This window comes from Muntiacus reevesi, chromosome 7 (assembly GCF_963930625.1).
Source record: "Muntiacus reevesi chromosome 7, mMunRee1.1, whole genome shotgun sequence".
In the NCBI taxonomy this organism is placed as follows: Eukaryota; Metazoa; Chordata; class Mammalia; order Artiodactyla; family Cervidae; genus Muntiacus; species Muntiacus reevesi.
In genome coordinates, this window is record NC_089255.1 from 38695200 (window position 1) to 38718396 (window position 23197).

The 23197-nt window shown below is 35.9% G+C and overlaps 1 protein-coding gene and 1 pseudogene across 1 annotated transcript in view; both read right to left on the bottom strand.

Annotated features, from left to right (window-relative positions):
- MDGA2 (MAM domain containing glycosylphosphatidylinositol anchor 2) overlaps positions 1–23197 on the bottom strand; it is an 854840-nt gene that overhangs the window by 130712 nt on the left and 700931 nt on the right. The gene's annotated exons all lie outside the window — the stretch shown is intronic.
- Positions 2680–3386, bottom strand: LOC136171746 (14-3-3 protein epsilon pseudogene; annotated as a pseudogene).

Consider the following 23197-nt stretch of genomic DNA (forward strand, 5'->3'; position numbering starts at 1 on the left):
GTCTCCTCCAACACCACAGTTCAAAAGCATCAATTCATCAGTGCTCACCTTTCTTTATAGTCCATCTCTCACAACCATGCATGACTACTGGAAAAACCATAGCCTTGACTAAATGGACCTTTGTTGACAAAGTAATGCTTCTGCTTTTTAATATGCTGTCTAGGTTGGTCATAACTTTCCTTCCAAGGAGTAAGCTTCTTTTAATTTCATGGCTGTACTCACCATCTGCAGTGATTTTGGAGCCCCCCAAAATAAAGTCTGACACTGTTTCTGCTGTTTCCCCATCTACTTCCCATGAAGTGATGGGACCAGATGCCATGATCTTAGTTTTCTGAATGTTGAGCTTTAAGCCAACTTTTTCACTCTCCTCTTTCACTTTCCTCAAGAGGCTCTTTAGTTCCTCTTCACTTTCTGCCGTAAGGGTGGTGTCATCTGCATATCTGAGATTATGGATATTTCTCCCAGCAATTTTGATTCCAGCTTGTGCTTCCTCTAGCCCAGCATTTCTCATGATGTACTCTGCATATAAGTTAATAAAGCAGGGTGACAATATACAGCCTTGACGTACTCCTTTTCCTGTTTGGAGTCAGTCTGTTGTTCCATGCCCAGTTCTGACTGTTGCTTCCTGACCTGCATACAGGTTTCTCAAGAGGTAGGTCAGGTGGTCTTGTATTCCTATCTCTTTCAGAATTTTCCACAGTTTATTGTGATCTACACAGTCAAAGGCTTTGGTAAGTCAATAAAGCAGAAATAGATGTTTTTCTGGAACTCTCTTGCTTTTTTGATGATCCAGTGGATGTTGGCAATTTGATCTCTGGTTCCTCTGCCTTTTCTAAAACCAGCTTGAACATCTGGAAGTTCACGGTTCACGTTTTGCTGAAGCCTGGCTTAGAGAATTTTGAGCTTTATTTTACTAGCGTGTGAGATGAGTGTAATTGTGCGGTAGTTTGAGCATTCTTTGGGATTGCCTTTTTTTGGGATTGGAGTGAAAACTGACCTTTCCAGTCTTGTGGCCACTGCTGAGTTTTCCAAATTTGCTGGCAAATTGAGTGCAGCACTTTCACAGCATCATTTTCCAGGATTTGAAATAGCTCAGCTGGAATTCCATCACTTCCACTAGCTTTGTTCATAGTGATGCTTTCTAGGGTACACTCTACTTCACATTCCAGGATGTCTGGCTCTAGGTAAGTGTTTACACCATCGTGATTATCTGGGTGGTGAAGATCTTTTTGTATAGTTCTGTGTGCTCTTGCCACCTCTTCTTATATCTTCTGCTTCTGTTAGGTCCATACCATTTCTGTCCTTTATTGAGCCCATCTTTGCATGAAATTTTCCCTTTGTATGTCTAATTTTCTTAAAGAGATCTCTAGTCATTCCCATTCTATTGTTTTCCTCTCTTTCTTTTCATTGATCACTGAGGAAGGCTCTTATCTCTCCTTGCTATTCTTTGGAACTCTGCATTCAAATTATCTTTCCTTTTCTCTCTTGCCTTTAGCTTCTCTCCTTTTCACAGTTGTTTGTAAGGCCTCCTCAGGCAACCATTTTGTTTTTTTGCATTTCTTTTTCTTGGGGTTGGTCTTGATCTCCGTCTCCTGTACAATGTCATGAACTTCCATCCATAGTTCATCAGGCACTCTGTCTATCAGATCTGGTCCCTTAAATCTATTTCACACTTCAGCAACCTTATATTTTACAAGCACCTCTTATGTTTTTATTTTTTATTTATTGTATGTTTAGAGTAGAGGTTTTATCTTAGAAGGATAAAGGATGGAGGTGCGATAATGTTTGGCATTTAAATTCAGGTTTGTTTTAAGTTTAATTTAATCCATGCCATGTATCAGTAAGAATGATAGAAATTCTGTATTTGAGGCTCCAGTCAGATATATATCTAGTAGTACAAATTTGCTGCAAGTTACACATATTGAATAAGAGGTTGAGTTAGCAAAGGAGGGGGATGTGACGTGCAGCGGGAAGAGGGTAGGAGAAGAAACAAAGAACTGAACATGGATGCAGGCTTTTCCATACTACCTTTAATGAAAAGTTGCTTCGGAGGGAGAGTAAAAATAGGCAAGAATGAGCAGCCACGGATTGTTGACCTGTTACTAGAACCATGCTTTTTAGCAATATTTCAGCAGAGTTTGAAACCCTTTTTAATAGCAAAACCATTACAACATTCCCCCCCAACAAACAACCTTTAATCACCTCCAGCTAACATCCAACTAATTGTAAACACTGGCATAAAGTTCAACTTGAATGATCAGAAAAAGGGAAAATGATACCACACACATCTCTACAGTGTGATTCACCTGTCTCTTACATGCTTGCATCACCTGAAAGTCTAATGGTTTTCAAATGTAACTTTTGTTTCTAAAGGCACTGTTGCCATATCTGGCAGGGGACAATACAGTAATGCTGATAAGGCCCCTATGCAGTCTTGTTAGTGTTTTAAAGAACCCAACGCTTGGGACCAGTGAAATCCGCAGAAATTCACTCTTGCCTATAAGAACATTCGAAAAGCGTTTAAAAACAACAAACCAAATAGGGCAGGAGCCTAAATTCTGAGCCTGAAGGTAACAAGTCAGATTTGGTGGTTCTCAGTACCATTGGTGGGTTTCCAAGAGGGGTGGCATGGGGAATGTGGAGTGCTCAGAGGTGGTTTCTCTTGTTGCCTTTTATGTCTCACTGATTTCCATCTTACATATCCTGCAGCAGTTCTTTATCCTGCTCTTCACCATCATCCTGATGTCTGAAGTCCACAGTGCCAGATTATCACATAATAAGTGCATAGTAAACGTAGATTTTATAGTCTTATTCACTCAGCATATCCAGTTCTGCAACTGCATCATCAAAAGCTGCTTTTGCCAACCTGCAGGCACGGTTTGAGGGAATTAAGAATTTCATAGTAGAATACAGAGAAATTGAGAGCAAGACCTAAGTAAACGGGATGTGTCGGTGGAAGTTCTGTTACTGCAATATCGCTAGCAGCTTTAAATCTACTAGTTGTTCTCTGCAGCCTCCTTCTTCCCATTTCCGGTGGTAAATTCAGCCAGACCCCTGTGGTAGTCCCCTTTCATTTTATAATAGGAAATCTTGGACTTGCCAGTGTTAGTTGCTAGAATGAGGGGTTTGTGCAGTACATCCAGAATGTCACAACAGATTAGTTTAGCCCCAACCATTTGCTGATATTCCCTAATCATTTTGAGTTTGACTTCACCTCCCTTGGTTTCTTCTTTCTGTTCAGTGCTGCTGATTATTCTCCAGGAAGCTCTCTTAGCTCCAGTAGCATTTTCACATGCAACAGATGAGAGATTTCTTTATTCAATTGTCAACTCCACATCCAACCCTGCTTCTTTCTTCCTCGATTCCACCATTTCATCCTATCGCTCAGTGGGCTGGGCCAGCTCCACCTGGTACACCAGATCCTCCCATCACCCATGGCAGCAGTGGGTCAGACAGGCTTTGGGTGATAGACGGACTTTCAGTCTCTCACTTGATATCCAGGTAGCAAAAATCAAGCACTTCTTTCAAACAGCACATGATTATATTCTTTTTTTTTTTTTCCAAAAAAGTCTGACAATATTTTTATTTTTATTTTACACAGAACACTTCGCTTTATTCATTTAATATATTGATATATTTGGGTATGAGTGTTCCTTTTCATTTCATGCTTTTTCTTTTTTGTGTCCTTTCTTTCTCTTTTTTATATTAATGGACTACATCATTATTGTAACCCTTTTCCTGATATTCATTGGGACTTTAACAGTTTCTATTCTTTTTTTGATTGTCTTAAAGCATGCAACATACATACTTAAGTTATCTAAAAATATCAATTAATATCTTTACCATCCTGTTAAAATAAGAATCTTAGAACATGTTGCTCCTTTAAATCTGAATCTGACATGTTACTGAGTCTTTATTTTACATCTATTGAATATTATCATAACTTTAAACCTGTACTATTTTTAAAATTACCCACATATACACTAGCTTATAGTAAGATAAGATAAGTGAAAGTCGCTCAATCTGTCTGACTCTTTGTGAACCCATGGGCTATACAGTCCGTAGAATTCTCCAGGCCAGAATATTGCAGTGGATAGCCTTTCCCTTCCCCAGGGGATCTTCCCAACCCAAGGATCAAACTCAGGTCTCCTAAAGGCAGGTGGATTTTTTTACCAGCTGAGCCACAAGGGAAGCCCAGGAATACTTGGGTGGGTAGCCCATTCCTTCTCCAGGGGATCTTCCCGGCCCAGGAATTGATCTCCTGCACTGTAGGTGGATTCTTTACCAACTGACCTATCAAGGAAGCCTTATTTGCCCTTAATTCCTTCTTTCATTATAGCCCTTCCAAATCTATGATCACTTTCCTTTCACCTATATCATATAGAATTATCTTCAGTGAACTTTCTGATCTTTATTTTTCTAAAAAATATATTTTTAATTTCATTCTTAAAAGCCATTTTCCTTGTATATAGGATTACATGTTGGCAGTTATTTTCTTTCAGCACAGCAGGATATAATTCCACTGTCTTTAGAAGGCCATTATTGCTGTAGAGAAGTCAGCTCAAAGTCTCACACTTTGAAATGAAAGAAATGAAGTGAAATGAATGCCTTTTTTTTTTTTCCTCTAGCTACTTTCCAAATCTTTTTTGTTTTTGATGTTGTACAGCTTCAGTAAAATGTTTCTAGGTATAGGCTCCTTTCTATAGTTTGGATATCTTGGGCTTCTTAAATCTCTTGATTTATGTTTGATGTCTTTCATCCAGGAAAGTTTTGGAAAGTTCTCATTGTAAGCTCTTCAAATAACCCCTGTAGGCTTCTCTTTCTAGTGTCACTTGAAGATCATTTTTATTCTGTCTTCCATGTCTCTCAATCTCTATTCTGAATACTCCATTTGAGGTTTCTGCATTGCATTAGGAGTAAATTATCTGAGCTAATTCAGTCACTGATTTTTTCTTCAGTTCTGCTTAATTGGCTAAACTCATCCATCATGTTATTACATTAGTTATTAGTTAATAATAACTAATTAATTATCAATTTTCATTTATAAATGTTATGTGCAGTTCTTTGGTATACTTTTATACCAATGTTTTAGTATGTTTTCATTACCTGCAAAGGTAGTAAGACTTGCCTTTTATTTCTTTAAACAAAGTAATTATTTTAAACTGTCTGATATTTCTAATTACAGTGTTGAGAGAGATTTTCTCTTAACTTTCTCTCAGGGCACCTTGTTTCTGTGTATTTGTTAATTTTAACTCTGTGCTGCTCATTGTCCTTTAAAAATATTTATGAGAATATTTCATGCCAAAGATGATGGCTTCCTCCTCTAGAGATCCATGTCCACAGGCAGCTCTTAGCATCAATATCTCGTTATTGTTCAGTGACTAAATCGTGTGACACTCTTTGTGACCCTGTGGGCTGCAATATGTCAGGCTCCTGTGTCTTCCACTGTCCCCCAGAGTTTGCTCAAATTCATGTCCATTGATTCAGAGTTGCTATCTGACCATCTCATCCTCTGCCAACCCCTTCTCCTTTTGCCTTCAATCTTTCCCTGTATCAGGGTCTTTTCCAATGAGTCGGCTTTTCCTATTAAGTGACCAAAGTATTGGACTGTCAGCTTCAGTGTCAGTCCTTCCAATGAATATTTAGGGTTGATTTCCTTTGGGTTGACTGATTTGACCTCCTTACTATACAAGGAATTCTCAGAAGTCTTCTCCAGCACCACAGTTTCAAAGCATCAATTTTTTGGCCCTCATCCTTATTGGTCCAACTCTCACATCCATACATGACTACTGGAAAAACCATAGTTTTGACAGTGTGAACCTTTGTCAGCAAAGTGATGTCTCTGCTTCTTTTTTTTTTTTTAATTTATTTATTTATTTATTTATTTATTTATTTATTTATTTCAGTGGGTTTTGTCATACATTGATATGAATCAGCCATAGAGTTACACGTATTCCCCATCCCGATCCCCCCTCCCACCTCAATGCAAACTAGTACAGCCACTATGGAAAACAGTGTGGAGATTTCTTAAAAAACTGGAAATAGAACTGCCATATGACCCAGCAATCCCACTCCTGGGCATACACACTGAGGAAACCAGATCTGAAAGAGACACGTGCACCCCAATGTTCATCGCAGCACTGTTTATAATTGCCAGGACATGGAAGCAACCTAGATGTCTCTGCTTCTTAATACACCATCTACGTTTGTCATAGCTTTCCTTTTAAGACGCAAGTGTCTTAATAGCAATTTCATGGCCACTGGTATCATCTGCAGTGATTTTGGAGCCCAAGAAAATAAAATTTGTCACTACTTCCACTTTTTTTCCTCGTTTATTTCCCATGTAGTGATGTGACCAGATGCCATAATCTTACTTTTTTAATGTTGAATTTGAAAACAGCTTTTTCATTCTACTCTTTCATCCTCATCAAGAAGCTCTTTAGTTTCTCTTCACTTTCTGCATTAGAGTGGTATCTTCTGCATATCTGAGGTTTTTGATATTTCTCCCAGTAATCTTGATTCTAGTTTGTGATTCATCCAACCTAGTACTTCACAGGGTGTACTCTGCATGTAAATTAAATAAGCAGGGTGACAATATACAGTCTTGATATACTCCTTTCTCAATTTTGAACCAATCTGTTGTTTCATGTTAAGTTCTAACTGTTGCTCCTTGACCTGCATACACATTTCTCAGGAGCCAGGTAAAGTGGTCTAGTATTCCCATCTCTTTAAGAATTTTCCACAGTTGGTTGTGATCCACACAAAGGTTTTACTTGTCAATGAAGCTGATGATTTTCTGGAACTCCCTTGCTTTCTTATGATCCAGCACATATTGGCAATTTGATCTCTGGTTCTTCTCTGATATCCAGCTTGTACATCTGGAAGTTCTTGGTTCATGTACTGCTAAACCCTAGATTGAAGGATTTTGAGCATCTGCTACATGTGGAATTAGTGCAATTGTAGGGTAGTTTGAGTAATCTTTGGTGTGTACCTTCTCTGGGACTGGAATGAAAATTACCTTTTTCCAGTCCTGTGACCACTGCTGAGTTTTCCAAATTTGCTGGCATATTGAGTGCAGCACTTTAACAGCATCATCTTTTAGGATTTGAAACAGCTCAGCTGCAATTACATCACCTCCACTAGCTTTGTTCACAGTAATGCTTCCTAAGGCCCACTTAATTTCACATTCCAGGATGTCTGACTCTAGGTGAGTGACCACACCATGGTGGTTATCCTAGTCATTAAGACTTTTTTGTATAGTTCTTCTGTGCATTCTTGCCACCTCTTCTTAATAGCTTCTGCTTCTGTTAGGTCCTCACTTTTTCTGTCCTTTATTGTGCCCATCCTTGCATTCAATATTCCCTTGATACCTCCAGTTTTCTTGCAGAGATCCCTAGTCTTTCCTATTCTAATGTTTTCCTCAGTATCTTTGCATTGTTCATGTAAGAAGGCTTTCTTATCTCTCTTTGCTATTCTCTGGAACAGTCCTTTGAGTTCCAACTTCTATTGGTAGATACTTTCCCAGGAAACACCCTGGGTTTGGAGTTCTACTCCTCTTGCCCCAAGATGCCATCGAAACTTAAGTTCAAGTTTGCCTGTATCAGCAGATGCCCACAGGACAAACGTAGTCTCACTGTACTATATTCACATAAATTTGGCATGGCATTTTTAACAAACACTTTAATGCTTTCATAATATTTTAAGAATATTTCCTAGCATTTTCAGTTGTTAGCATTGAAAGGGTTTGTGGAGTATTTTGGCTACTTTATGCTCAGAAATGCATGCCTCATGTTGCCAAGAGGAATGTGTGTGCATGCTCAGTCATGCAGTCTTGTGCAACCCACCAGGCTGGTGCGTCCATGGGGTATTTGAGTCAAGAATACTGGAGTGGGCAGTATTTCCTCCTCCAGGGGGTCTTCCTGACTCAGGGATTGAACACATGTCTCTTGCATCTCCTGCATGGGTAGGCAGATTCTTTATCCACTGAGCCACCTGGGAAGCCCATGGATCTAAACCTCAGAATGGAGCAGTGACTGCAGGATACAGTGTTGTTACGATATCTCAAGGTAAGTACAAACAAAGGCATTGTGTGTCTGTGTGTGTTCATTTGCTTAGTCATGTCCAACTCTGCATCCCCATGGACTGTAGCCTGCCAAACTCCTCTGTACATTGGACTTTGAATACTCCAATAAGTATTATATATAACCCAAGAATACTGCAGTGAGTTGCATTTCTTACTCTGGAGGATCTTCCTGACCCAGGGATCGAACCCACGTCTCACGTGTCTCCTGTATTGACAGGTGGATTCTTTACCACTGTACCACCTGGGAATCCCATAGTAAAGGCATACAGAATGTCAAATTTTAATTTACTCTTGAATATAATCACAGAGTTGGAGGAAAATAAAAGTTCCTAAAAGAAAATAAACAGAAACTAGATATATGTGGATCCAGAGAGTTGTGCTACAAAAATTAACGTAGTTGTATGTTTATAAGAGCAGGAAGCAATTAAATGTGCCAAATCCTAGCAAGTCAGGAATTAATACTGAAAATATGTACTGTTTTTGATAAGTTCAATTATACAATTATTATAGTGAAAGCACTTTCTGTGACGTATTTATAGTCTGGTTTACAGGTTTTTGGCATGTGTGAGGATGGTTAAATAGTAGAGGTCATTAATGACAGCTATTTGTTAAAAAATGTTATCTCTAATTATAAAAGATGGTTACTTATATTGATTCTACCTTCAAAATACATTAGGAGTTTGTACATTTCTCTCAGTCTTCACTACCACCACTGTTACCTTTCACGTGTGTGTTAATTGCTCAATCATGTCGAACTGTTTGCGACCCCATGAACTGTAGCCCACCAGGCTTGCCTGTCCATGGCAAGAATACTGGAGTGGGTAGCCATTCCTTTCTCCAGTGGCTCTTCCCAACCCAGGGATCGAATCTGGGCCTCCTGCATTGACAGGTGGATTCTTCATCATCTGAGCCACCACAAATGTTCTGCGACAGTCTTCAACCAGGCCAGCACGCTTCTTCTTTTGACCTTCTCTCTGCCTTCTGAGATTGGCCAGATATTCTTTTAAAAGAGAAATCAGCTCCTTTATTCGTCTGCTTAGAACATTTTATTGACTCACCCCTGCTTGTTATCCAGGCCTACTAGGTCCTACAATTTCTGGGTCTGGCTATATACCCAACTACTCTCATCTTGAACACTGTGCTTCAGAAATATAGGTTTTCTTCCTGCTTCTGTATGAGAAACCCTTCTGGACAACAAACCTCTGATGTTCTTTCTTCCTAATTTGTTCTTTTCTTTATTCTTTCCTTTTACTCTTTCTTTTACTATTTCTAAGTCTCATGTTTTAGATTTTTTGCCTTCAGAAAGTCTACGCTTGGTCAACAGTGAAGCATCTCTCCTCCTGTGAATAATACAATGTTATCATCCATCGTATTTGCCTCCTGTGTTAGCTTTATTATAAAGAAACTTACAAATTGCCAGTCATTGCATCACCCCCCTGAATCCATCAAGTACCTAGTGTTATATTTTCATGCTGTTACTTAGTCATGCCCAACTCTTTTCTGACCTATGGACTGTAGCCTGCTAGGCTCCTCCGTCCTTAAATTTCCCAGGCAAGAATACTGGAGTGGGTTACGCATGACCTCCTCCAGGGGATCTTCCTGACCCAGGGATCAAACCCATATCTCTTATACCTCCTGCATTGGCAGACAGGTTCTATACCATTAGCGCCACCTGGGAAACCCCACCTAGTTTTATATCTAGTGACAAAAATTATTGATTAGTAACTAAAAAAATGATTAAATTAATTGCATTGGTGTTTGAACACTGCTTTGGATCTCTTATCTGTCTTTTCTCCCTGACGGTCAAGGAGTGGGACTAAAAGTTCCAGTCTTCCGACAATGGCATGGTCTTTCTGGAGACCAGCTCACATCCTGAATATCTAGGGATCAGCCAAGATTCACCTTACTAGCATGAATTCAGGATGGTTGGAAAGAGCTTGTTATAAGTAATTAACGGTGATCCTTTCACTCAGGAAATTCTAAAACTTTTAGGAGGTTGGTTCCAGGAATGAAGAACAAAGATTTTGTATATATATCCTATCAATTTACAGCAATTAGTTATTGCCTTCTAAGAATTTGCACAGTGATTATATTAAATTATGCATACTTACCTATATTAACAATATTATCTTTACACTGATACTATAAATTCCATGTTAATAGGACTCATTTTTATTCATTTTAAAAATATCTTATTACATCATCTCTAACCCAACATTATCTAAGAATCTTATAAGTTTGGGCATGGTTGATAAAAATAAAATACACGTATTTTGAACATATATCTGTTTAGTAACATAATGCTTCAATGTACCACATGGTCAGATCTAAATGGCTGTTTTAAAGGTGAATTAGCCTAGGTTCAAATATGTTTAGTGTCTCTCAATGGCATTAAACAGGTTATTTTCATTCATCTTTTTGAAGTTCAGTTTCCTTAATATCATTTTTGCTGTTCAGTCTCTGCCGTGTCTGACTCTTTGCAACCACATGGACTGCAGCACGCCAAGTCTCCCGGTCCATCACCAACTCCCGGAGCTTACTCAAACTCATGGTCATTGCATCAGTGATGCCATCCAACCATCTCATCCTCTGTCATCCCCTCTCCTCCAACCTTCAATCTTTCCCAGCATCAGGGTCTTTTCCAATGAGTCAGTTCTTCCCATAGGTGGCCAAAGTATTGGAGTTTCAGCTTCAGCATCAGTCCTTCCAATGAATATTCAGGCATGATTTCATTTAGGAATCACTGGTTTGATCTCCTTGCATTCCAAGGGACTCTCAAGAGTCTTCTCAAACACCACAGTTCAAAAGCATCAATTCTTCAGTGCTCAGCTTTCTTTATAGTCCAACTCTCACATCCATACATGACTACTGGAAAAACCATAACCTTGACTAGACGTACCTTTGTTGGCAAAGTAATGTCTCTGTTTTTTAATATGCTGTCTAGATTGGTCATAGATTTTCTTCCATAGCTTTTCTCTTAGCTGTATCCTTTATAATAAACTGGGAAGCTTAAGAAAAAGTGTTTTCTCAAGTTCAGTGAGTCATTTTAGCAAATTATCAAATGGGAGGAACTGCCAAATCATGGGAACTCCCAAATTTATAGTCTGTTTGTTAGGATGACACGTGAGAATTGTGAGTGATGCCTAAAGTGGAAGCAGTTTTGTGGCACTGACCCCTTTAGCTTGTAGGCTCTACACTAATGCCAGGCAGTTAGTGTCAGAAGTGAATTGATTTTTAGATACCTAGATGATGTCAGAGAATCCGAGAACTGGTGTTAGAAAACACACCTCTTACTTGGTGTCAAAAAGAATAGAATTCTAGTAAATTCTTAAATAAGCCTAATTTATTCAATAGGGAAAGATATTATAAAGGATGGACTTGGAAAAAAGATGACTTAGAAGTTTGTAGGATCTGGCTAATGTATCTAGAAAAGATAGAGATTGAAACGGCTAACATTTATCCATTAATCTACTCTATATGACTGTGCTAGCACTTTTCACATACTTATTACCTCATTCAATCCTTACAGGAACCTTGTAAAATGTGTATTATTATCTCCATTTTACACATAAAGAAACTAAATCTGAGATGCTATATTCTCAGGCATCCCACACAGCCCAGGTGACAGACTTCAGACCCAAAACAACATGACTTCAAAGTCCATGTTCTTTCCAACACAGCAGACTGAGGAAATAGTGCCAAAAGCAAACTGTAAATTAGTCCCTAACATAATGTTAGTCTAACATAGAAGCTGGCAATATTGAAAAATGTAGTTTAAAAATAAAATAGTCTATAGCATTTGTAAATAATTAGCAGGAAAGCAACCCCAAAGATCTGGTGATACACTTTACAAAATTAGTATTTGCCTCTTTTTATAAATACTTTGAGATTGTTAATAATCATTATTTCATATTTTAAATAGTTTTCTCAGCAGGATAAAATTTTGGCATTACAGTGTAGAATTATTGTTATGTGACTGAAAATATTGGTACATTTGTATTGTTCACATGAGGCACATGATGCATAATGTGTAGAACCACAGTAATTTCTTTCTTATAACAAAAATGATAGTATACTCAGTACTCAAGCCTTTTATGGAAGCTTCGCTTTGTATGATTATAGATACTATTTATTATTTAGCTATAATGTTCCTAAGTGTAAAAGAAAGTGACAAATAAAACATCTCTAAATAATTTACCGATGTTTGTCATAAAACAATTGATTTAATTGTTTGGATTTTTCTAGGATATTAATTATGAATAAAATGGACTTAGCATCTGTTCATATAGGCAGTATAGCCATAGAGAGAATCTAAATGAAACTCAAAATGCTTTCCTTCTAACTCACACAACTAGATTCTTGATATGTGTATAAATAGATCTAGAAACATCATTATTCATGATGATATTAAAGGTCTTCTAAACCAGGAGAGAAATACATTTCTATTTTTATTTTTGTGTATGTTATAAGATGGTTGAATGGCATCACCGACTTGGTGGACATGAGTCTGAGCAAGTTCTAAGAGCTGGTGATGGACAGGGAAGCCTGGTGTGCTGCAGTCCACGGGGTCACTAAGAGTCAGACACGACTGAGCGACTGAACTGAACTGAACTGAACTGATAAGGGTCCAGCTTCACTGTTTTGCATGTGGTTCTCTAGTTTTCCCAATACCATTACTGAAAAGACTATCCTTTCTCCGTTGTTGACCATATTACCCTGGATTTACTTCTGGGCTCTCTATTCTGCTCCATTCTCCAAATGGTGCTGGAGAAGACTCTTGAAAGTATCCCTTGGACAACATGGAGATCAAACCAGTCAATCCTAAAGGGAATCATGCCTGAATATTCTTTGGAAGGACTGATGCTGAAGCTGAAACTCCAATACTTTGGCCACCTGATGCAAAGAACTGACTCACTGGAAAAGACCCTGATGCTGAGAAAGATTGAAGCCAAGAGTAAGAAGGTGATGACAGAAGATGAGATGGTTGGATGGCATCACTGAGTCAGTGGACATGAGTTTGAGCAAGCTCTGGGAGATGGTAAAGGACAGGGAAGCCTGGTGTGCTGCAGTTCATGGGGTGGCAAAGAGTCAGACATGACTGAGCGACTGAACAACAACAAAATTCTGTTCCATTGGATCTACTAAAACAGAGTCCCTTACCTCTTGTTTGCAAAAAAAAAAAAAAAAAAAAAAAAGCTTTAGCCTCCTAGGCCTTCCCAAGTTCCAAAGATCAAATTTAATCAAATACGTCATATTTTAAATCAGAAAAATCAGTTTTTAAAAGAAAATTCAGAAACAAAGAAAGTAGTCAAGCAAGATCAAATAATAACAGTTTAACCATAAAACAAAATCGAAGACCTTTAGTTCCTCCTCAAGGGCTATAGGTAATATTCTGAGCTATATCTTCAACTTGTTTCTCACATACTAAACACTCCACCAGGTAAAACAAGTTAACTGCATGATGACAACCAGTAAGTAGACTCCAAACTGGTTGGAGCCAGATAAATGAGATTCTTTTTTTTTTTTTTTTTCACTTATTTTATTTTTTTATTTTTTATTTTATTTTTTATTTTTTTTCTAATTTTATTTTATAATTGAGATTCCTGAAATACCTCCCTGTTACCTCTCCATCAAACAATCAGAGAAATGTGCATGAGCTTATCATGCACCCAGCAACCTTCTCCCTCACATTGTCTAAAAGATATTGGGGATTTCAGGTCTCTTGAGTCCTGGCTACCCATTCTCCTTGCTTGGTACTCTGCAACAAACATTGTATTTTCCTTTACTACAATCCAGCATCCATAGGATGGCTTTGCCACATGTCCAGCAAGTAGACAAGGTTGGTTTGGTAACACTATGTGTCTGCTTTTATGCCAATATTGTATTGTTTTGATTAATATAGCTTTGCAATATAGTCTAAAAATAGGAAGTGTAATGACACCAGCTTTGTTTTTCTTTCTCAAGATTGCTTGGGCTATTTGGAGTCTTTTTGGTTCCATAAGATTTTGGGATGGTTGTTCCTATTTCTGTAAAAAATGGCACTGAAATTTTGACCATGATTGCATTAAATCTATAGATTGTTTTGTGCAATACAGATATTTTAACAATATTTATTATTCAAATAATATTTATTATTCAAATGCATGAGTAATTAATATCTTGTCATTTATTTGTATCTTTGATTTATTTCATCAGTGTCTCATAGTTTTCAGTGTATAGATCTTTCAACTCCTTGGATAAACTTATACCCAAGTATTTTATTCTTTTTAATGCTGTAAACTGGATTATTTTCTTAATTTCTTTTCTTGATAGTTAATTGTTAGTGCATAGAAACTCAACTATTTTTATATATTGATTTTGTGTCCTGAAAATTTACCTGATAGTAAAAAAAATCTACTCAAAATGGATTAAAGACTTAAACATAAGTCCTGAAACCATAAAATTCCTAGAAGAAAACTTGGTGGGTAAACTCCTTGATATTGGTCTTGGCAATGTGTTTTTAGATTTTAATCTAAAAGCAAAGACACCAAAATCAAAAACAAATGAGTGGAATTACATCAAACTAAAAAGCTTCTGCACAGCAGAAAACAAACAATTTTTAAAAAGTCAAACAAATAAACAGAAAAAAACCACCAACAAACTGAACAGGCAATCCGTGGAATGGGAGAAAGTATTTGCAAACCACGTATCTGACAAGAAGTTACTATTCAAAATATATGAAATATCTTATTCAGTCACGAGAAAAGAAGGAAATATTGCCACTTGCAACAACATGAGGACCTTGAAAGCTAAGGGAAATAAGTCAGACAGAGAAAGACAAATATTGCAAGATATCACTTATAAATGGAATATATCTATAACTGTGTTTATATCTATAATTTAAAAAGTCAAGCTCATAAAAATAGAGCAAAAAAGTGATTGGCAGGGCCTGGGGATGGAAGAAATAAGTTGGTAAAAGGGTACAAATTTTCAGGTATAAGATGAATAAGATCTGAGGATCTAATAGATAACATTGTGATGATAGTAAATGACACTGTACTATATAATTACAATTTCCTAAGACAGAATAACTTAAATGTTTTCACACACACACCCACACAGAAGGTAAATATATGATATACTGGATGCATTAATTCTTCTTGGAAGAATCTTTTCATAATGCATACATATATGAAATCATGATGTTACACCTTAAATATTATAATTTTATTTGTAATTGATACCCAAATAAAGTCAAAAAATCTATTTCCTATTCTTTGTTCCTGCTTCTTTCTCATTGCCTTGTTTACATTTTTCTTGTTGTTTAAATGGTTAATGGTCAACTGTGTGCAAGATATTGTAACTAAGTAGTTACATGTAATATGCTTGGGGAAAATTTTGTTAACAGCTGTACAATTTTTTTAAATGTATGAGCAGTGTCTTACTAACAAAAAGGTCAGACATTCCAAAAGAAAAATCCTTGTAGTTATTAACTATTTTAGTTAACTAATTTAGTTAACATATATGCATGTGGATATGTTTAAGAGATATTTTAGTGAAGTAGTATGGTAAAATTGCAAAGGACATGAAACTTGTTACACTAGTGTTCAAGATTTATGACTATAATCACTGATTTCACGAGAACATCTTTTGTCTTCTGCATTCATCACAACAAAGCTGAAGCTTTCTCCTGGGTGCTCAGTCACTCAGTCGTGTCCGACTCTCTCTGACCCCATGAACTGTAGCCCGCCCAGGCTCCTCTGTCCATAGAGTTCTCTAGGCAAGAATACTGGAGTGGGTGCCACTCCAGGGTATCTTCCCGACCTAGGAATTGAACTTGCATCTCCTACATTTGCAGGCAAATTCTTAACCACTGTGCTGCCACGGAAGCCCTCCTTTAGGTTACTAGCTTTTAAAGCTGCTACCAGAAAAACTGCATTCCCTTTCCCATCTCCTTGCTTCTGTTGTTGTTCCCTATAGTTGAATACTATAAAAAAAACAACATCCACTAATTGAGAAGGATTTCTCTGAAAGATTTATAAATGACAAAAAATTATATCTATTCACAGTTTTGCAGTTTCTGACTTGATCTTTTGTATAAAAATATAATGAGGGTGAAACAATATAAATGAATACAATTCATACATAATTAAATCACACATAGGGTCAGAAAGAATCATGGTTTCAAACATAGTCATCTGTTTAAAGACTTCATTAAATCTTTACTGAATATTGACTTACAGAAACAAACTAAACAACAAAAAATAAAATTGAGGTGGAGTTGCATGCTAAGCAGTTCACCTTGTCAAAACATTATGCTTTTCATTTTTGTTAAAAGAAAAACAAAACAAAACAAAAAACCTTTGTTTATCTTCTAAAGTTCCTCTATTAAAACTTCTTATCCTCTCTTCCATCCAGACTGTACTCATTAGTTTGTTTCATTTTATTCTCTACATTTTTCTTACTGTGACCAAATGTCCTCAACATGTAACATTTTTCACTATTTATAGCTCCCCTTGGAAGCAGCATTCTTCACCCTTTTCCATTGCTTTGATCAGGGGAACCAGTGCAATTGCCTCACTGTCCCCAACATTAAAATTCTCTTGGTTGTTACAAACACACAAGAAAAAATGTTGAATCAGAAGAAAACACTATTGGACTATTTCTTTAATTTTTAAATTAAACATATAGCTCTTTTAATCAAAAGATCAACATAAAAAAGAAAATTTGATTGCAATATCACCCTTTAAAAGTGGAGCACAAGCCCAACTAGAATACAATAGTGTATCTAAAGAGTCTTTGTGCTCTTTTTCTAATATTAGGCAATGAAACAGGATTAAGCATTTAAAATAGCTATTTCTACTTCAAAATTATGTACATATAGCTCAGCAGATAAAGAATCCATCTGCAATGCAGGAGACACAGGAAACTCGGGTTCAATCCTTGAGTCAGGAAGATCCCTTGGAGGAAGAAATGGCAACCCACTCCAGTATTCTTGCCTGGGAAAATCCCACGGACAGAGGAGCCTGATGGGCTACAGTCCAAAGGGTCACAAAGAGTTGAATATGACTGAGCAAGAGCACAACCTACATTTGAAATGATAGATGATTACTCTGAAGTATTCTTACTATTTTATTAAAAAGTTATAACTGTGTGTGATAGAAGTTGACTAGACTTATGACAATCACTTAACAATATATAGAAGTATTCAATCATTATGCTGTACCTCTGAAATGTTATATGTCATTTATATCTCAATTAAAAATATATATATATTTAATGTTGAAGGACTCCTAGCAACATGTATTTGGTAATAATATCAGTGTAAAAGGAATTTTTAATAAAAGTAATATAACACCTATTCTTTCTGGGTGACCTCTTATATTTACTTCTTTGTTAATTTGAGAGGAAAGTACATTTAACACATTGTTCATCCCTTTGCCTTATGAGAAAAAAGGGCAATGTGAAAGGAGGAAAATATATCCTCAATATCATTATTCAGAAAATATTTTAAGGTCAATTATCTAGTGTTATAGTATTTAATGCATAGTTTGAGGTTAAGGTCTGGTTTGAAAACTGTTACAGTTATGTGACAAGATAAGGAAGTTGTACCAAAATGTAAACTAATTACATCACAGCACACTGCTAAATTCAGCTGATAATTTGAGTGGGAAACTTAGGAAATTGTTAAAAGCAATTACACAATGCATTTTTATTGATGAAGTCAGTTAAAAACTAGTCTGATTTCCCTTTAAAGCCTCTTAGAGCTATCTTGTGGGTCTATGTAACTCAACAAACTTGTCTCAAAGCTAAAATTAAGACTTAGATGAAAGAAAACTGACTTGCTAACAACAAAGTCAAACAATATCTGAGATGAAGTTCTAGTGAAGATGCAGAAGAACCAGAAGAAACTAATCTTCAAAACCTCAACCTTTTCTGTCCTTTGTATTCATCAATGGAAGGAATATTTCATAAGCAGTAAGAATCACTTCAATAAAACTGGCCTTTTATAATACTTAAACTCTAAGCCAACCAGGAGGTTCAATTAAGCAGAATAACATTCTCAGAAAATGAAATTTCAATACCCTCAGCTTGTGCTCATGTTTGATTTTATAACACATAGTAAATGAAAAACAACACACTAAATTTTACAATAAGTTTTGAACTTGGTCTATAGACTATGCTATCATGTAACTGTCCTTATATTTTGGAACTTGATGTATGCTTTAAAACCAGAATTAAAAGAGACACATGCACCAAAATGTTCATTGCAGCACTGTCTATAATAGCCAAGACATGGAAGCAACCTAGATGCCCATCAGCAGATGAATGGATAAGAAAGCTGTGGTACATACACACCATGGAATATTACTCAGCCATTAAAAAGAATTCATTTGAATCAGTTCTAATGAGGTGGATGAAACTGGAGTCTATTATACAGAGTGAAGTAAGCTAGAAAGAAGAACACCAATAAAATATAATAATGCATGTATATGGAATTTGGGAATAAGGTAATGATAACCCTATATGTGAGACAGCAAAAGAGACACAGATGTATTGAACAGTCTTTTGGACTCTGTGGGAGAGTGCAAGGGTGGGATGATATGGGAGAATGTCAATGAAGCATGTAAATTATATGTGAAACGAATCGCCAGTCCAGGTTGGATGCATGATGCAGGATGCTCGGGGCTGGTGCACTGGGATGACCCAGAGGGATGGGGTGGGGAGGGAGTTGAGAGAGAGGTTCAGGATGGGGAACACATGTACACCCATGGCGGATTCAAGTCAATGTATGGCAAAACCAATACAATGTTGTAAATTAAAATAAAGAAATAATCTAATAATAAAATAAAATTTTCATCTAAAAATTAGTTCAATTTACTATAATAACCATATCCCAATAAAAATTAATAAAAAGAAAAATAATTAAATTAGAAATAAACTTAAAATAAACAGAATTGACTCATTAACCTATCGCCTTAGAACAGGTTTCAAGACTAAACAAAGTATGGTTATCATCTAGCTCACCCTTTTATATAATGAAAGATTATAACACAGAAGGATCTGTTTTTAGAAGATGTAGTAGTTTACCAATGATCACAGAACTAAACCTTGAAAATCTGGGACAAGAAATTTTACTTTTTATATTAAGTTTGACATTTAAGAAGTGACAATTGTTTCATGCAAAAAGTTTCCCAAGAGAATTTAGTTTCTGATAGAATTAAAGAAGAATTGAGAGATCTATAAAAAAGTGATCTGGACATAGAAAATTACATTTTTAACAAGTTAAAAAAAGGGTTGTTGAATATTGTTTCCAATATGCAAGTAAGATATAAGAATAAAAACATGAATTTACATGTGTGACAGGGATTCTTCTGGCAAATGTGATTCCTATTGGAGATTTTTAAAAAAAAAGAGAGAGAGAAAAGACAATAGAAATAGGAATGTGAAGTAAGCAGAAGGCAAGAACAGAGAACACATTTTATGAAAATGTATTTTGGCAAAGATAAAGGAAAGAGAGGAAAAGTTAAGTTATTCAATAGAGTAGACATCCTGCATTTTTAAGGAAGGAAAGATCTGTGGCACAGTAAAGAGAGACTGATATATTCCTTGAATATGGAGGAAAGGGAATAAAGTAGATTGATAATACCAGTGTACCACCCCTGTAAAAACTGAACAAAGACTTATGAGCTTTTTCACCCACTAATAGTGAACAGTCACATAATAGGCTCCTCTGGAACGAATGGTTGCATTTGGTATGTCTCTATAATTTGAATCAAAAAGTACTAAAAGCAGCTCAACAGTTGGTTAGAGGGCCAGGCAGGAGTCTGCCTTATATATTTGCAATATATGAAAACGAATTTACAAGTAAGTCTTTGAAAACATAAAACAAGGCTGGTCCTCAAAATTCTCTACAATGTCAGACGTTAGCAATTATAATGCCACAAGTTTAGTATATTGCATTTAATATTTTGTCTTTATTGTTTTATTTAATGTCTTCCATTTGCTCACTCATTTTTTCAGTTGCCTAATACAATTTTTGTTCTTATATTGTGTTGAAAATAGTTCTCCTAAAATGGGGTTTTTTGGAAACATAACTTCACAATTAGGAAGGAAATATATTTTTCTTACTCATCTGCTCCTTAAGATTATATGTGTCATTATCAAAGATAATCTGCAGATAGTTGGAGATTGCAATTTTAATAAATTTGGGTTTAGGTGATGCAAAAACTATTTCTTTATATCTTTCAAACTTCATCATTTCCTTGGAATTTAGGAAAGAATTTGAGAGGTATTCAATCCAAATTATGTTATTAAGGATATGGGGGGCCAATTTTCAATTATGTGTTATATAAACTATATTTAATAAGGTAGGATGTTAGGATTAACACAACCACATGCATGTCTATTGTCAAGCTCAGAAAGAATAGAAGTTAACTCTAGAACTTTAACTAGGAAAAAAACGTCAGTTTTCAAATTCCATCCTCAGAAATCCTTTATAGTGTTACTTTCAGTAGTCAGTCTAGAGTTCAAGACTTTCACTTTTTTTGAAGGATAATGTAAAATATCTTTGAAAACATTAGATAAATGTGTTTAAAATGAGAATGTTAGAATTTTTAATATTTTCTTCCTTTCACATAGACAAATCTTAATAATAAAAAACAGATTGCTCATATTCTATGTTCATAGTAAGAAATCATAATTTAAAAATCCACTTATTTTATTTCAGCCCATACTTCTACACCCAAATATGAAATGGTTATTTGAAAATAGCCTCAATAGGCAAAACATGAAATCATGTGGATTTGCCAAAAATCTATTTTAAATATTGCATTTTATATATAGACTTATTATACATAGGCATTTTATGTTTGCTCTAAGTCAAAGGAATATACTTAATAGATTGCTACTTTGACAAATGAAATATTAACTCATTCATCCCTTACAAATCAGATATCTAGATACTATGACTCATTGACACTATAGTAAACTTAGTAGTTACAGAAATTTTCAGAAATAAAGAGAGAGACTCAGAAAAAGTATTATCCTTAAAAACCCTGTTATGAAATTGGAAAGCCTAATCTTGAGCCAATCTTAGTGGAAGATATTTTGCTTTAGTCTTGCAGGAGACCTGGGTTTGATTCCTGGGTTGGGAAGATCCCCTGGATAAGGCAAAGGCAACCCACTCCAGTATTATGGCCTAGAGAATCCCATAGTGAATAGTCCATGCAGTCTGAAAGAGTTGGACATGACTGAGCAACTTTCACTTTCACTTTGGCAGCAAAGAGCTATAAAACATGAATTCCATCACCAAAATATTAGAAGGTAGAAGTTGCATGGCTTTCTGTTTTTGCTCCTAGCTCCTTCAAAGTTTTGGTCCTTCAAAGTGCTGTATTTTTTGGTGTATATTTAGTGGATGCTTTAGTTATCTTATTTTCTTTGAAGGTTAAAGACTCTACCCGTATTGTCTATTTATACAAAAATATTTCAAGTAAAACAAAGCAAAAAAACCAAAATGATTATAATATCTGTGGCTACAAGACTGTATCATCAAATATAGTTAGCACATTGTTTAATTTTATTCATTTGACTTATCATAACAAAGATAAACAGTCTGATGAAAGATACTAACAGGAGCCACTCATATGGAGAAAATATTTAAATTAATATGTTACTCTAATTTAGGCTTCAAAAATAGAATCTCAATTTCTCTTTCTGATTTTTCATTGCTAGTATATAGAAATTAAGAGAAATTAAGTAATAAATCCCATTCACCACTGCAACAAAAAGAATTAAATATCTAGGAATAAACTTACCAAGGAGACAAAAGAACTGTATGCAGAAAATTATAAGACACTGATGAAAGAAATCAAAGACGACATAAAGAGATGAGAGATATCCCATGTTTCTGAGTAGGAAGAATCAATATTATGAAAATGACTATACTACCAAATGCAGTCTACAGATTCAATGCAAGCCCTACCAAATTACCAGTGGCATTTTTCAAGAACTAGAACAAAAAATTTCACAATTCATATGGAAATGCAAAACACCCCAAATAGCCAAAGCAGTCTTGAGAAATAAGAATGGAGCTGGATGAATCAACCTTCCTGACTTCAGGTTATACTACAAATCTATAATCATCAAGATATTTTGGTACTGGCACAAAAACAGAAATATAGGCCAATGGAACAAGATAGAAAGCCCAGAAATAAACTCATGTACCTATGGATACCTTATTTTTGACAAAGGAGGCAAGTATATACAATGGGGCAAAGACACCATTCAATAAATGGTGCTGGTAAAACTGGACAGCTACATGTAAAAGAATGAAATTAGAACACTTCCTAACACCTTACACAAAGATACACCCAAAATGGATTAAAGACCTAAATGTAAGACCAGAAACTATAAAACTCTTAGAGGAAAACATAAGCAGAACACTTGCGACATAAATTAAAGTAAGATCCTCTATGACCCACCTCCTAGGGTAATAGAAATAAAAACAAAAGTAAACAAGTAGGATCTGATTAAATTTAAAAGCTTTTGCACAGCAAAGGAAACTATAAGCAAGGTGAAAAGACAGCCTTCAGAATGGGAGAAAAAAAATAGCAAATGAAACAACTGACAAAGGATTAATTTCCAAAATATACAAGCAGCTCATACAACTCAATTCCAGAAAAACAAACAATCCAGTCAAAAAGTGGGAAAAAGACCTAAATAGACATTTCTCCAAAGAAGACATACAGACGGATAACAAACACATGAAAAGATGCTCAACATAGCTCGTTATTAGACAAATGCAAATCAAAATTACAGTGAGATATCACTTCACACCAGTCAGAATGGCCATCATCAAAAAGTCTCCAATAAATAAATGCTGGAGAGTGTGTGGAGAAAAGAGAATGCTCTTGCACTGCTGGTTGAAATAGCCACTATAAAGTTGATACAGCCACTATAAAGACAGTATGGAGATTCCATAAAAAACTAGGAATAAAACCACCATATTACCCAGGAATCCCACTTCTAGGCAAATACCCTGAGGAAATCAAAATTGAAAAAGACACATGTATCCCACTGTTCATTGCAGCACTAATTACAATAGCTAGACATGGAAGCAACCTAGATGTCCAT